The 15,694-nt window shown below is 40.8% G+C and overlaps 1 protein-coding gene across 7 annotated transcripts in view; it reads right to left on the bottom strand.

Annotated features, from left to right (window-relative positions):
* DLGAP1 (DLG associated protein 1) overlaps positions 1-15,694 on the bottom strand; it is a 288,905-nt gene that overhangs the window by 189,987 nt on the left and 83,224 nt on the right. Inside the window, exon 4 of one of the 7 annotated variants that reach the window (XM_028737275.2) lies at positions 11,839-11,933. The exons of the other annotated variants lie outside the window; for them this stretch is intronic. The gene's annotated coding sequence lies outside the window, so the exon portion shown is untranslated. The remainder of the gene's footprint in view (positions 1-11,838; positions 11,934-15,694) is intronic. 7 annotated transcript variants of the gene reach the window in all.

A 15,694-nucleotide genomic window follows, 5' to 3' on the forward strand; every position in this document is an offset into this window, starting at 1 on the left:
AACTTGCATCCTTTAATACTATAATTTACTTACACCCATTTGAATATCCTTAAAGTCAACAACAGAGTATTATGGTTCACGTAATTATTAGGCTACTATTTTTACACCGACAATAATTATTCTTTCACATCATCCCTTTGCCACAATACGCACACACAACTTTTGTCTGAAAGTGCTTCACAATTCATATAAAAGCCATTCAATATGCAACTCAGAAGAAAATTAATTAATAAAACCCATTCTAACCCTCTTCTGCCATTAAAATAAATTTTACCCATGTAACAGCAACTGACATGTCTCTGGTTTGTCACACATCAATGGAAGAAAAGGGCTTAGTGACAGTTGGGTGCAGCCAAATATGCTTTGCTCAGAGTAGACCCATTGATATTAATGGATATAAGTTAGTCATGTCAACTACCTTTAATGGGTTTACTTTATTTGTGCAAAACCAAGAGGGTCCAGTGGAGCAATACTGATATGGTAACTTTATTTAAACTTCATTTCATGGATAGCTGTCGGTAGAGCCATAGTTCAGCATGCTGGTTGCCACTACGAGTGATTTCAACGAGAAAATGAAACAGCATGTTGATTCCTCAGCCAGGAAGTATACAAACTTTTAATAATGTACCTTCTTTCTGTGAACACGGATATTTCTCTCTGTAGCCTTTTGGAGCTGTCATACAGAGTTAACAATTGGTTAATCTCCTCAAGTAAAGTGAGATGCCATATTCAAAGTGTTATAAAATTATCCAGTGCACTTTTTGGTGAGAGGAGCAAGGAGACTGGGAGAGGAAGTCATGGGTCACCACTTTTTGGTGAGAGGAGCAGAGACTGGGAGAGGAAGTGAATGAGCAGCTAGAGCCCAAAGTCCTCTCCAGTCTCTTCCTGGGGTGAATCGCAGGGGAAGTAACAAGAATTCCTCATACAACCTCTACAAGAGAGATCTACAACCTCTCCTGGACAATGACAGTTCTCTTTCTCAAGCTCTGGGAGGAAGACCTTTCATTGCCTACAGACAGCCATCCAATCTTAAACAACTCCTAACCCACAATAATACTACAACCAGACTTAACACGGACACTGGCACCAGAGCCTGCAATAAACCCAGATGCCAACTTTGCTGCCACATACACCCGGACAACACCATTACTGGCCCCAACAACATCACACATACCATCTCGGGACTATTTAATTGCTCATCGTCTAACATTGTGTATGCCATCAAATGCCAACAGTGTCCTTCAGCTCTCTATATTGGACAAACAGGCCAAACCTTACGCCAAAGAATAAACGGACATAAATCTGACATCAAGAATCACAAGACAGAGAAACCAGTAGGAGAACACTTCAATCTCCCAGGACATTCTATACAAGATCTCAAAGTAGCTGTTTTACTACAAAGGAATTTCAGAAATAGACTGGAAAGAGAAGCTGCTGAATTGCAACTCATTACCAAACTTAAAACCATGGAGAGACCTGGTCTGAACAAAGACATTGGATTCTTATCTCATTATACATGACAAAGCCATTTTTCACCTTCTCACCCCTTGCTTTTTCCTGTAAGACCTATTGCAGTCGTTAAGAGTTGTCAACAGGCTCATCACAGCTATCTGCCAATCACCCATTCCCACCACCATTCTGAGTAATACCCCTCCCCACCTTCTCACTATATAGAAGGATCTGGCAACTTCTGTTTCAGTGTATCTGAAGAAGTGTGCATGCACACGAAAGCTCATACCAAGAACTAACTTAGTTGGTCTTTAAGGTGCTACTGGAAGGAAGAATTCCTCATGTTACAGAATGGGTTTGTTATTCACGTCTTTCATCCTAGAGCTGAAAGCTTCCTTTCAATTATGGCTGAAAGGTAAAGTTGAACTGATCAACAAACTGCATTAGGATTTATTATTCTTTTTTCAGTTTAAAAGTTGGTTGGGGAAAAAGACCAGAGAGTTAGGGGTAAAAAAAAAAAAAAAAATACATGGCAAAAATAACCATACAACAAAATGGTGCATTGGCAATGCAATGGATAATCTTTTAAGTTAGGTTGTGGTATACTCTTTAGGGAGGATATGGTGGCTGGAAAGAATGGGGGCATAATTGGGATGAGGAGCCCAATGAGTCATATGCAGCAGTCGACGGCGGGATGGGGCTGCAGCAATCTTTTTATTTCTATAGTGGTACCTCGGGTTAAGTACTTAATTTGTTCCGGAGGTCCGTTCTTAACCTGAAACTGTTCTTCACCTGAAGCACCACTTTAGCTAATGGGGCCGCCTGCTGCTGCCACGCCACCGGAGCACGATTTCTGTTCTCATCCTGAAGCAAAGTTCTTAACCCAAGGTACTATTTCTGGGTTAGCGGAGTCTGTAACCTGAAGCGTATGTAACCTGAAGCGTATGTAACCTGAGGTACCACTGTATCTGGTTGGGCTGGTGCAGCAGTGGGATGGATGAGGGAGGGGCACAGCAATGGTGAAGTCAGTGCAATGTAAATGTGCCAGCAGGAGCACCAGATTGGCTCCGCAGGCTTGTTTGCACCACACTGACCACACTGACCACCCCTTCCACTCTCCATCCCAGTATGCCACAGTGATTCAGCAAGGCAGAGGTCAGCAAACCCTTCTAGTGTAAGCCACTTTCCCCATCCATAAAACCACCAAGCATGCATCATCTATTACTCTGTATGAATCATGCTAAGCCAATTCTCAACATTCCAACTTGAAAGGAAATAGCATGGCTCACACTGATTACATGTGCCTCTAAAACTAATTTCCTGTAAGAAAACATTTATGGATTTCATTACCCTAACAAGCTGTTTATCTTCTTCAGGATTGCCAGGAGCAGGTGGATAGACAGTTTTAGCATTTGGGAACATGAAGTGAATGTCCTGGTGTTCTCTTCCAAAAAAACCATAACATACATCATAGATCAAGTTTTAGTCCGTATGCTCAAATTATGGGAGGCGATTTTTCATTCAATCTATCATTTATTTAATCTAGCATGACGTCGAATAACATTAATGGGAACTCCTGGAAAATAGTTTTAATTTTATGCTTTGTGGTATTTTTAGAATACAGAGTCACAGCCAATGTCCAACTGGTCATTATTTATATACTCCCCTTCATCAAGAAATCCCAGAACTGTTCACAGAATAAAATACAAGACAAAACACAAGTAAATAATTAAACCAAAACAACAAAACAATAACCCAATAATTAAACCAAAACATAACAACAATAAAGAATGGTTGCTTATTCTGGTTATTTAGATTAATGTTGTATCACAGTTGCAAGTAGTCTTGGGAACGTCAGCCTTATTGTCCCCTCTGCAGAAAGACACCATGCAGTTGGGGAATGATATTATGACTAAAAATGCTTGTCCACTAAATCTGTGCTGATTTGAGAATAAAAATACTACAAATGAACCAGCACAGATTGAACACAAATGTTGAGACCTTAATCACAAGACTGAACTATTCACATGTTCATCCTAGAAGTCGCTTCCGCCTCACAGTGGGGGCGTGTGGTGCACTGGCCTCCCGGGCACACTTCCTCCCACCTTGGCGTGGGCGGGACAATGTCCTGTGTCACGGCGAGGTGTCCCAGTCACGTCACAGCACCGAGCACCCAATAAGGAGGCTTGAGGGCATGGCCGGGATGATTTAAACCGCGGTGCGACGCCATTTCGTTCCCTTTTGCCTCGCGCCGTGGTTCTCCCGCCCTCCCACTCCCTTTTTCAGGTTTCGCTATTGGCCTTGCTTTGAACTTCGTTTGGTCGCCCGTTTTGAAATGGGGGCCAGGTAGGAATTTTTTCCATTTGGCAGATTGGCATTTGGCCACTTGGTTTTCACCTACCTCTCAGCAATCATCATAACTTTGTAAGGTTTGGCGGTTAGGCATTGGAATAGAGGTGTGGGGGGGAGGGAGGTGTGGCCATCACCTGCCCCTCCGTGCTCTAGGGTATTCCGTTAAAGGAATCCGGGGGTCTGGATCTTGTCCGAAGCCCACAGAGGGGCTAGGGCCATACCACGACCCCAGGGAACCCAGGGGATGCTTGAGTCGGTTCACGTAGGCAGGGCTCCCCCTTTGGGGTTTACCCTTAGCAGACTTCCAGCAAAGCGGGCCGGAAGTCAGATATAGTTTGTTTGGAAATGCCTAAGCCAATACTGCTCACATTCTGTAATCAATAAAGTTGTGGCCTAAATTACGCCCATTAACATTAACCTTAATTACTGTGTCATCTTGTCTTTATTTTGGGGAGTGGGTTTGGGGGGCATTGAGGTGCAATTATCCACTGCTGAGCAATCAAGTGATGCCTATGCATGTGTAAATAAGCCCTGAAAGCATTCGTCTCAAACCAACTTTGGGAGAAAGAGTAGAAATTTATAAAATAACTACAAATGCCATGGGTGTCCATGTTTTTATTTTATCCTGTGCATGACCTCGAATTGCATAACAACACCACAAATGAAATAAAAATTCTATAGATTGGAACCTGCAAGTCACTACTATGCAGTGGCGTAGCGTGGGGGGTGCAGGGGGGGCCAGCCGCACCGGGCGCAACATCTGGGGTTAGGGCAAATTCACGGGTTAGGGGCGCAAATCCACAGGTTAGGGGGCGCAAATCCACGGGTTAGGGGGCGCAAATTACTTGCCTTGCCCCGGGTGCTGACAACCCACGCTACGCCACTGCTACTATGACCATCCATGCTCTTATTATCACCACTCCGAAAGCTTTATTCTATCAAAATAATTATAAATGATCACAGCTGGAAAAAATATGCAGGCTGAAAACTATAAACAGCTGTCCCCAAACTGTGGCCTTCCAGATGTTGTTAATATTATAGCGCCTATCATCCCTGACCATTGGTCATGCTGGCTGAGGATGATGGAAGTTGCAGGTCAAAACACCTGGAGGTGGTCAGTTTGGGAAATGCTACCATAAAACATTAAGAGAATATTAAAGACATTGTTGCTCCCATAAATTTAGATTTACAATATTTAAACTAACAATACCATGTCAGTTTATTGCTGACGGCTTATCCTTTCTGTGTATATTGAATGATGGCTGATAGAGACTGTTGAGCATATAATTAAAGTGATCAGCATATGTGATACCTCATTAATTGTAAATATCTACATTTCATCAAGTTTTCTGAATGATTAAAGAACACTGTCCCTCATCCTGTGCTAATACTGTATTCATTTCCCCATAAACATCTTAGAGCACTTGTCATGTATGAATGACTCAACAGTCTGGTGCAATTGAGTCTGCTTTGTAACCACTTTAGCAGTCAAAGAATAAGGATTTGGTGCTAAATTTACATTACAGGTTACTGTTCATATGAAACAATGATGCTATACGATTAGAACTGAAACATTCATACAGGGTGTGTGTGTATATACATATATATATTACTAATAGCTACATGACACAGCAATTAATATGTCATTAAGGGCCTTTAATCAAGATATTTTACAACTTATCAAGACAAATAACGCTTGATTAAATATGGTACACACACTGAGCTGTTTCTCAGTCTCCTTCTAAGCTCCACCTTCAGGGGGCAGCCTTGAACCAGGAACTTCCTTCACAATTATCGGTGGATTAAGTTGATGTGAGATGTCCTCAGAAACATTTTAGAAAATTTCCAGGTCTTCTGCATTTTCCTTAAGTTATTGACAATTGATCTGTTACTTGAGTAAGAGGGAAGTTGTGTGTGTGTGGCCTCATTTACACAAAGAACTGTACTATACCATTGCTAAGCATGAATGAGGAAGCATGCTGGTGTGCAAATGAAGGGTCATTCTGCCCCACCCCCCTTTTAACAGGCATGCTACCAGAAGCTAAGTTATAGTTTGGCTCAGTGTTCAAACCTGGGCTCATAGTTTGCTTTCTCCAAACTAAAAGCAGTAAGCCCAGAACAAAACTTATTTACAGCTTGTGGTTTGGAGCAAGACAAATCACAAGCCTGGGTTCAGATGCAACACTAAGTCAAACCATGGCTTTGAATTGAATGAAGATTTTCTTCATTCAATTTCAAAATGATATCTTACAGTATTTTGAAAATAAAATTTTGCTCACTCGCTAAACAATGCTAGCATAATCAATATGAAAGATAAATTGTGAATGGATTCCTGTGCACCTAAAAACTCTCTGGGTTCATACACCATTGGCTGTTTTCAGATCCATTTTATCTAGAATGGTGGTCCTTTGTGCCATTGTCCTGTGGTATATCCCAAGTTGTGGAATCTGTTCTTTTTAGGTATTTGTATTTGTTCTTTCCTTTTCAAATTTAAAAAGTGTCTGAAAGCCTTTTTATTCCCTAGGTACTGGTACTTTAAAATATATTACTGATTCCTCTTAGCACATTCTTCTGTTCACTTTGAAAAATGTGTTTTGTGCTTCCCAATCTCCCGTGGTGGCAGGAAGTTCCAAAGTACAGACCTTTACAATGTAGGTTTCCCTTGAGAAAAGACTTGCAGCTAAAAAAAGCCCCAAAAAACCAAAACCCTTCTATCCAGCAACACCTAGATTGTATTGCAAAGGCTTCATCTTCACAGCCAAACATTTATTTCAACAGTACAGGCATCAGTTCTTCAAGCATACAAAATGAATCAGCTTAGTGGCATACTAAGGCTATGATCCTATGTACACTCATCTGGGAGCAAATCCTATTGAACAGAACTTATAACTGCAACATCCAGAGGGGGAGCCAGCTGCTCTGGCACTCGGAGCGGCACACATGCTGTGCGCCTGGGGGTGGGGCTAGCCGCCCGCAGGGAGCATCCAGGGGGTGGCGCGGTGATGTCACCCCCCCCAGGGATGACACCTGGGGCGGACCAACCCCACCGACCCCCATTCCTCTGCCACTGGCAACATCTTATGCATTTTCCATGCTCAGAATTGTGAAACAGGCATAGCCCAATTCATTCACATATTTGCACAAAAACTTTTAGCTTTTTTCAAAATACAATACACTGACCTTCAAGTACATAAATGCACCACTGTAGCATTTTCACCAGCAGGTGGTATTCATATTCCCCCTATAATTTGATAGAGAATTCATGCCCTCTCAATTGAATCATAGTGAAAAAGAAACAATATATTGACGTTTGAAGAACCTATTCCTGCACAGTTGCAAATACATGCAGTCTACACAGCATGGTCTGTCATTTATTTGAAATGTAGTTATTGTTCTTCCAAGTCAGTTATATGCCTGCGCGTTCACGCACGCACACACACACACACACACTACAGTGGAACCTTGGGTGATGTACCGTCCTCCTTACAAATGCTTCAGGTAACCCGCTAACCCGGAAGTAGATGCTCCTGGTTGCTAACTATGCCCCAGGATGCGAGCATAAGTTGCGCAGTGGCAGCTGGAGGCCCCATTAGCGAAAGTGCACCTCATGTTAAGAATGGACCTCCAGAACGAATTAGGTTCGTAACCAGAGGTGCCACTGTATGTCTAAAGTGCTCATAAAAATGCATATATTGGATTATATTAGAGGAAATTGCATTGCAAAAATGTTTATACTGGACAAAACTGCAAACCAATATTTGCATATTAGGATAAGTTTGTACTGAAATGCTGATAAAAATTCACGAGGATTTTTTTTTAAGGCAAACTGATATGAACATGTGGAAAGTGGAAAGCTGAAAGAGCAGAAAAATGAGAAACCATGAGAAAGCAAAATCGATATACTTACACAGGAGGAGGCAATATTTTAGATATCCTGGTCCTAAATTGTTTAAGCCTTGATGGCTAAGAACTAGCACTTCGATTTGAGCCTGGAGGTTAATCAGAAACCCATGCAATTGATGAAAGAGCAGCGTAATATGATCCGAAAAGCACAAATCATAAACCATCCTGGTGGCTACTTTATCTCTACCAGCTGTAGTTTCCAAAGAGAAACCATCATTAGGTATTCAGTTATTTGTTACAAATTCTAAACTGCCCTTCAACCAACTGGATTCCAGGATGATGTCCAATAATTAAAATATATAATAAAAACAAACCATCACCCTTCACAGAAAAAAAAAAATGAGGTGGCAATCAGGCATTTGAAGTGGCTGATACTTTGTATTTTGCTGTGGGTTTTTTAATGTGTTGATTTTATGATGAACATATTTGCATTTTTGTGATCCAAACTTGGTATTTTGATGAAAGGCAGCACAGTAATTTTTAAATGAACAAAACTATAGAACGTTTAGATAACCATTGTAATAAAACCAATTCAACTGGGTAGAGTGTGTGTGTGTGTGTGTGTGTGTGTGTGTGTGTGAGAAAAAACATAATTTACATAGGATTCCTCGCCAGAGTTGGACCAAGAAGGTATCATGCTTATGCTGTACAACAGTTTATTTTTAAGGCAATTAAAATATTGTTATGGTTTATTAGACTAATACCCTAGGATGTGAGAGGGCTTGAATAAGGAGCCCTAACTTGACAGAATAATGAAGTTCGTCTTGATTGAGGTTTTCTGCTGATAATTACTTCTCTGAAACAGTAATTACTTCCAGCAAAAACAGTACTACACAGAGGATGTCTAATGGAAGAGGAAGTATGTTTTATAGGCATGAAAGCTATTCAGACACCAATTTAATGCAAAATGATAGCAAACAAAGAGAATAATAGCTTTTCTTTCTAAACAGGAAGCCATAATACCACTTTTACTGTTTTTCTGAAATCTTACTTTTCAAATATGTTTTCAGCTGCCTTAAAATTATTCAGCTGAGCAATCTCTTTTTACAAGTTAACAGTAGCTAACTTTAAAAATGTGGAAGTGCATGAGGAACCCTTTATACACATACACACACCTTATACCCCCCACAATTATCAAAAACCATACATAATTAAAATACAAAATAACAATTTTATCAGAACATTAAAACAACCTTAATCAAAAGATACAATAAAAGAAGTCAGTTAAAACCAGTTAAAACATTAGGATCAGTTCAAGATAAGATTTAAGATCAGGGGAATGCTTTCCTAAACAGCTGTGTCTTCAGGTGCTAGTGGACTGCCAATAGTGATGGGGCCTCTTGTATTTATATAGAAAGGGCATTCCAAAACACTGGTGCCGCCACTGAAAAGCCTACCTCCATTTTGCCACATCAGGCTGCGGCAAAGCTAACCAGGTTTCACTTGCTGATTTGCTTACTGGGCAGTGGAGAAGATGTTGTGGAGTTGTAGTATATATACTTATAGGTTGTCTGAATCAAGCTCAAAATGGCATAGGTAACCTTCCAATACATTTCTGAGCACAATTCAAAGTGTTGGTCCTGACCTTTAAAGCCCTAAATGGCCTCGGCCCTGTATACCTGAAGGAAATCGCCACCCCCATCGTTCAGCACAGACACTGAGGGCCTTCTGGCAGTTCCCTCAATGCGAGAAGTGAAGCTACAGGGAACCGGGCAGAGGGCGTTCTCAGTAGTGGCGCCCTCCTTGTGGAACGTCCTGCCATCAGATGTTAAGGAGATGAGTAACTATATAACCTTTAGAAGACATCTCAGGGCAGCCCTGTACAGGGAAGCTTTTTCAATTTTAATGTTTTATTGTGTTTTAATATAAGTTGGAAGTCACCCAGAGTGGCTGGGGCAACCCAGTCAGATAGGTGGGGTACGAATAATAAATTATTATTCTTCCAATAAGAAATGTTCAGTTTTGTGACAAGGTGCAATCATCTTCTTATTTCCACTTAACTAAGTTTAAAAGATACATATGCTGGATAACTTTAACCAACAACTGGTTAGGGTACTAATACTGTATGCTCTTGCCAGCCCTATATCCTAACCACATGTACTGGTCTTGTCAGACTAATAGCAGACATCCTTTCAGAAGTGCTCAGGAGATCTCTGTGCATGTTAAGTCTTCAATTTTACAAGACAATTGCAGAAATAAGTGCGAGCATTTGGCAATGTGCAGAAAAAGGCAGTTTTATTTTTTCTAAATACCTTTTTGATTAGTGTAAACTGTAAGGCCTGTTTCCCTACCCTACCAAAGTCTGAGTGCCTGGATTCAAATGTCTATTTTTTATAGAAAATTTCTTTCATTTATCTAGCACTCTGTAAATGAAAGTTTATCACCAGTTTAAAAGAGGAAATACTTGTTTTTTCCTAGTTACCTCAGGATTTAGAGATGGTACTCTTTGTGATATGATAAGCCTTTTTCCCAGTATGAATAGGTTTTATTCTTAAGGTTAAGCCCTATAATACAGCAAACAGCTGCCCCACAATATCAACTCATCTTCACCATCTGAATGACAATGTAAGTTAATATATAGACTGCACTGCTTTGTTACTGAAGGTTTTACTTTTGCTTTAAAGTGCTCTCATAATGCAAGACAAATTCCATTTCTCCCTAATCCCGCTTGCTGATAATGCTTGACCGTTTATTGGTTTTTTTGTGCCATGTAATCTCCAGCCTGCATTTTGCTTATCAAACCTTTTATCTAAGACTACAAGACTACTTTAACCATACACATGTCCAAATAAGTTCATGGCACTTACTCCTGGGTAAGACTGTATATGAATGCCGTCTACGTGGGTTTCTTCTTCAACAGCTTTTTGCCACTAACCCAGTAAAATGTTTGGAATGGCAATGACCAAGGCCGTTAGAGGCCACATTCCAAATTATAGATTGGAAACTGACATTGGGTATTCATCAATGTTTGGGGCAAGGAGTAGAAGAAATTAATGGCAGGAAAATTAATGGCAGGAAAAGCAAAGTGGGAAAGAATTATATATTAACAATTTTGCCCCTTCGGATTTAAGAGGGGGCTCATCAGTAAAATTCTTCCAGGTTTATGCTGTAGCATTATGCTATGCTGCATAGTCCTTGAATTTTATAAAACATGAAAAGCTCATGTTTCTAATCTCTCACAAGTCCCCTTGATGTAAATATGGCTTCCACCAGCACCCTGCTCATATGGGGGCTGTCTGCAGAGCCCCCTCCCCTGCTTATCTTAACTAGCCAGCTGATATTGGACAAGACATTTCTGCAGATACTTGAAGCTGTTGAATATTGGCTCAGTTTTCTTTAACTATTCAGTGTTCACTTTTCTCAGTGATCCTCTAATCTTTACAGGTTGGAAAGGTGGGGCTGTTTGTTCACGGAGCGGTTGTGTTTTCTACAAAACATTCAGCATTTTATCTGCAAGGACAGAAAAACTCAAAAATGTCATGCTCTACTGTGAACACACTGCTTGATAAATGCAGCAATACAACAAATTAGGCCAAATTCTTTTCTGGCCTAATCGGGAAATAATCCTCCTGTATAAATATTTAGATCTGCATGTCTGAAATGAGAGCCATTCTGCTTCCTCTCTTAGGAACGGAAGGCAAATTACCCAAGGAGTGTTCTATATTTGTTGAACTCTGCGGAGAGTGGGTGAGTTGCAGACAATTTTTCTTCAGAACACTGAAAAAAAGGGGACTTGGAATTCTCAGTGCTGATTATTTTCACATCATTTGCATACCTTCCTGTGCAGGATGTCTGAATCACTACAAGTGGGTGATCAAATTCAATTTCAGAGCTGGCATTATGGCTCAAGTCCTAATGGAATATGGATAGTTTATTTCATTACTAGATTTATATCTCACTTTTTATACTATGTGTTCAAGGTAATTAAGAAAATAACTGGCCAACATCATATATAACATAATAATTATGAATTTTTAAAAGCCCATGTAGCAAAAAATAAAAGCCCATGTAGCAAAAAACACCAAAGCAGGATAAAGCAGCCACTGAAAAGAGAGGGACCAATAAGGAGCAGCAGCAGCCGTTTAGTGAGTCTTTTTTAAATAAGGCCATTATATGTGCTGGAATAAAGCTCACCTGTTGGAAGGCAGAGCATAATGAGTCACTTAGGAATTATTTTTAAGATATGGTGGTTACAGGAGCCTTCATACATTGCGTCCTCACAAAGATTTCTGTGTGGAACAAGTAAAACAGAACACTGGGTAAATACAGATAAACAACTTAGCAAGCAGTTAACAGTGGGAAGTTTGCAACCTTTTAAAAAATGTGTGCTTACAAGTGGAACCCTTTGTATTTCTGCTCAGAAGTAGGGCCACCAAAGTCCAATGGGCTTTATTCCCAGGTAAGCATGTATAGGATTGCAATCAAAGTGGGAGAAAAGTAGGAGTGAGGATGACCATGGCTAGCTTTGTAGCATTCTGTGGTTGCTGTTACGCAGTCTACCTGTAGGCATACTCATCAGCCATCCCGAAAAACATGGGAACATCACAGAAAATGTTATGCCATCATGGTTTCTTACTCTGCCACGCAAAATCCTGAATTACAACTTCTAAACTGCAGGGAGCTTCTCAAAGCCTGGTAAGCATGGCACTACTAGGCACTGGGCTTGGGGAAGGAAGCATGAAGTCTCTGACAAAGTCCTAGAGTCCTCCTTCCACCTTCCTAAAGCCTAGTTAGTGCTTGCCCAACTTTGGGAAGAAGGTAGGAGGGCTCTAGGACCCTGCCAGAGCCTCAAACCTCCTTCCCAAAGCCCCACACTAGCTGGGGGAGAGGGGAATCAGCCTAGAATAGCAACCACCCCTGGTTCTTCACTTCCAGTCGCTAAAGCGGATTCAAATTCCTATCTTGCTGGTAAGCTTGCATTCTCCTTTAATTAGCCATATTAGCAGGACGGATACATAGCACTAAAACATCAACTGCCCACAAAGCATGCAGATTCTGTGCATGCTTACTCAAGAGCAAGTCTCTGTCAGTTTGATGGCATTTGTCATCCAGAGGGAACGTATGCCACCTAGCAGCTACAATGCAGTTTACTATTGCTCAGGGTGTGGTAAACAGGGCAGTTTGTTCAATTTTCAGTCTATTTGAAATCTGAAATTCCAAGGAATTATATTGAAGTTATGCATCAAGTAATTGCTTAGGAGTTTGGTACTTGATAAACCTAGTGTTCAAAACTCAGTCCTGCAACCTGTTTGCAGTAGCAGGACTCATAATTATGACAAGATTTCCAGAATTGGCCTTTATATTGTGTGAAAGATCAAATAATGAGGAAATTATCTGGTAAGATAACACATGAAAATGGAATAAAGTGCTGTCTGAAAGCAGCTTAAGTGTTTCTGTCATTAGTCGTCGTTGGAAGCATGCAAAACAGAGTTCAGGGAAGAGTACAACTTTTGTTTATCTATGAGGTCGATTCTTAAGGGAAGAGGGGATTTCTTGCCATCCCTGCTGCTTTCTTTCACCATTTACAGAAGCCATGGCATGTACATTATCTAACTCTAGACAGGGTTCATAGAAGTACATTGTACATATAGTACATAGGAAGCACTATAAACTAAGATGGACGACAAACATTTTACTAATTTTAAAAGACCATAAATACCTGGCCTGGTAGAAGGCATTTCACTGTCACATCCATTTTCAAGAGGAAAAATGGCTGGCGATTAAACCGCTAAAAGCTTCTGCCTTCGCATATCACTTACAATTAAGCACAGATGGACAAAGGAGCCTGGTGTATACAAGAAATCATAGCCAGGCTGACTTTACATTACCAAGTGTGCGTTAGTCAAACGCTTGAGATTCATGAAGCTAGCTTGCACATTTATTTTGTTTTCTAGTATCTCAGCAGTCCTCGAAAACAGTTTGCTTGAAAACTCTGCAAAAGCCAACTGGGAGCTATGTAAGAATATAATTGCCCTGCTAATAAAAAACCAGATCCTGTTTGTTATTAGAATTTGCTCAGAAACTCTCAGGGCAGATCTACCTTTAACAAAAGGTCTCACAATAACTACAAGAGACCTCCAATCTTATAAAACAACCTTGCAAGTTATATGATTTTCAATTCATCTTTTGAAAACATATGCTAAATGTCCGTGTATGTAGAACCATCTGCCAAAGTCAGACTAACCTGATCTCGTTTTTTGACAGAATTACAAGCCTGGTAGATGAAGGGAACGCAGTGGATGTAGCCTACCTTGATTTCAAGGTGCCCCATGATATTCTTGTAAAGAAGCTGGTAAAATGCGGTCTTGACTATGCTACCACTCAGTGGATTTGTAACTGGCTGACTGACCGAACCCAAAGGGTGCTCATCAATGGTTCCTCTTCATCCTGGAGAAGAGTGACTAGTGGGGTGCCACAGGGTTCTGTCTTGGGCCCGGTCTTATTCAACATCTTTATCAACGACTTGGATGATGGACTCAAGGGCATCCTGATCAAATTTGCAGATGACACCAAACTGGGAGGGGTGGCTAACACCCCAGAGGACAGGATCACACTTCAAAACGACCTTGACAGATTAGAGAACTGGGCCAAAACAAACAAGATGAACTTTAACAGGGAGAAATGTAAAGTATTGCACTTGGGCAAAAAAAATGAGAGGCACAAATACAAGATGGGGGACACCTGGCTTGAGAGCAGTACATGTGAAAAGGATCTAGGAGTCTTGGTTGACCACAAACTTGACATGAGCCAACAGTGTGACACGGCAGCTAAAAAAGCCAATGCAATTCTGGGCTGCATCAATAGGAGTAGCATCTAGATCAAGGGAAGTTATAGTGCCACTGTATTCTGCTCTGGTCAGACCTCACCTGGAGTACTGTGTCCAGTTCTGGGCACCACAGTTCAAGAAGGACACTGACAAACTGGAATGTGTCCAGAGGAGGGCAACCAAAATGGTCAAAGGCCTGGAAATGATGCCTTATGAGGAACGGCTAAGGGAGCTGGGCATGTTTAGCCTGGAGAAGAGGAGGTTAAGGGGTGATATGATAGCCATGTTCAAATATATAAAAGGATGTCACATAGAGGAGGGAGAAAGGTTGTTTTCTGCTGCTCCAGAGAAGCGGACACGGAGCAATGGATCCAAACTACAAGAAAGAAGATTCCACCTAAACATTAGGAAGAACTTCCTGACAGTAAGAGCTGTTTGACAGTGGAATTTGCTGCCAAGGAGTGTGGTGGAGTCTCCGTCTTTAGAGGTCTTTAAGCAGAGGCTTGACAACCATATGTCAGGAGTGCTCTGATGGTGTTTCCTGCTTGGCAGGGGGTTGGACTCGATGGCCCTTGTGGTCTCTTCCAACTCTATGATTCTATGATTCTATGATTCTAAGTCAAGCAACTGACGTTGATAACAGAATAGTTGTCTTTTTTAATGACCTCTGCTGCAGGTTGAGTAATAAATATCTACCGCTATTCAATTTCAAAAGAAATCACTATGGATTAGCAAGCCTCTTTCACCAACTTTTTAAGAGAGCCCAACAACCCAGAAAGCTACTGTCATCCCCCCACCATACTTGGAGTATTCACAATTACTGATCTTTCTCAAATTAATTACATGCTTAATTTTATTTTGATTTTCTTTTTATTCAAAATAAACTAGAGAAGCAGAACGCAAGATTTATACATCTTCATCAGCCAAAACCAAAACCACAGAGCTATCTATTCAAATAGCAAACAACAACAACAAAATCACCCCAAAGCCTGGCCAACGTACATGCTACATTGATATTAATCTAAAATGTCTGAAAGTTAATTATTTGTGACCCAGGTATAAGCCATCTAAGAATCACATGCAGGCCAATTCTCATGCTTACACGCACTTTGTGCAACTTCATTAACTTCAGAGAGACTTAATGGATTATAATGTACCAGCATATGGTCCATCTTCCCAGGATTACCAGGTACAGGAGAAATCAATATAAATGAAGCCTGAAAC

Source organism: Podarcis muralis, chromosome 8 (assembly GCF_964188315.1).
Source record: "Podarcis muralis chromosome 8, rPodMur119.hap1.1, whole genome shotgun sequence".
Taxonomy (NCBI): Eukaryota; Metazoa; Chordata; class Lepidosauria; order Squamata; family Lacertidae; genus Podarcis; species Podarcis muralis.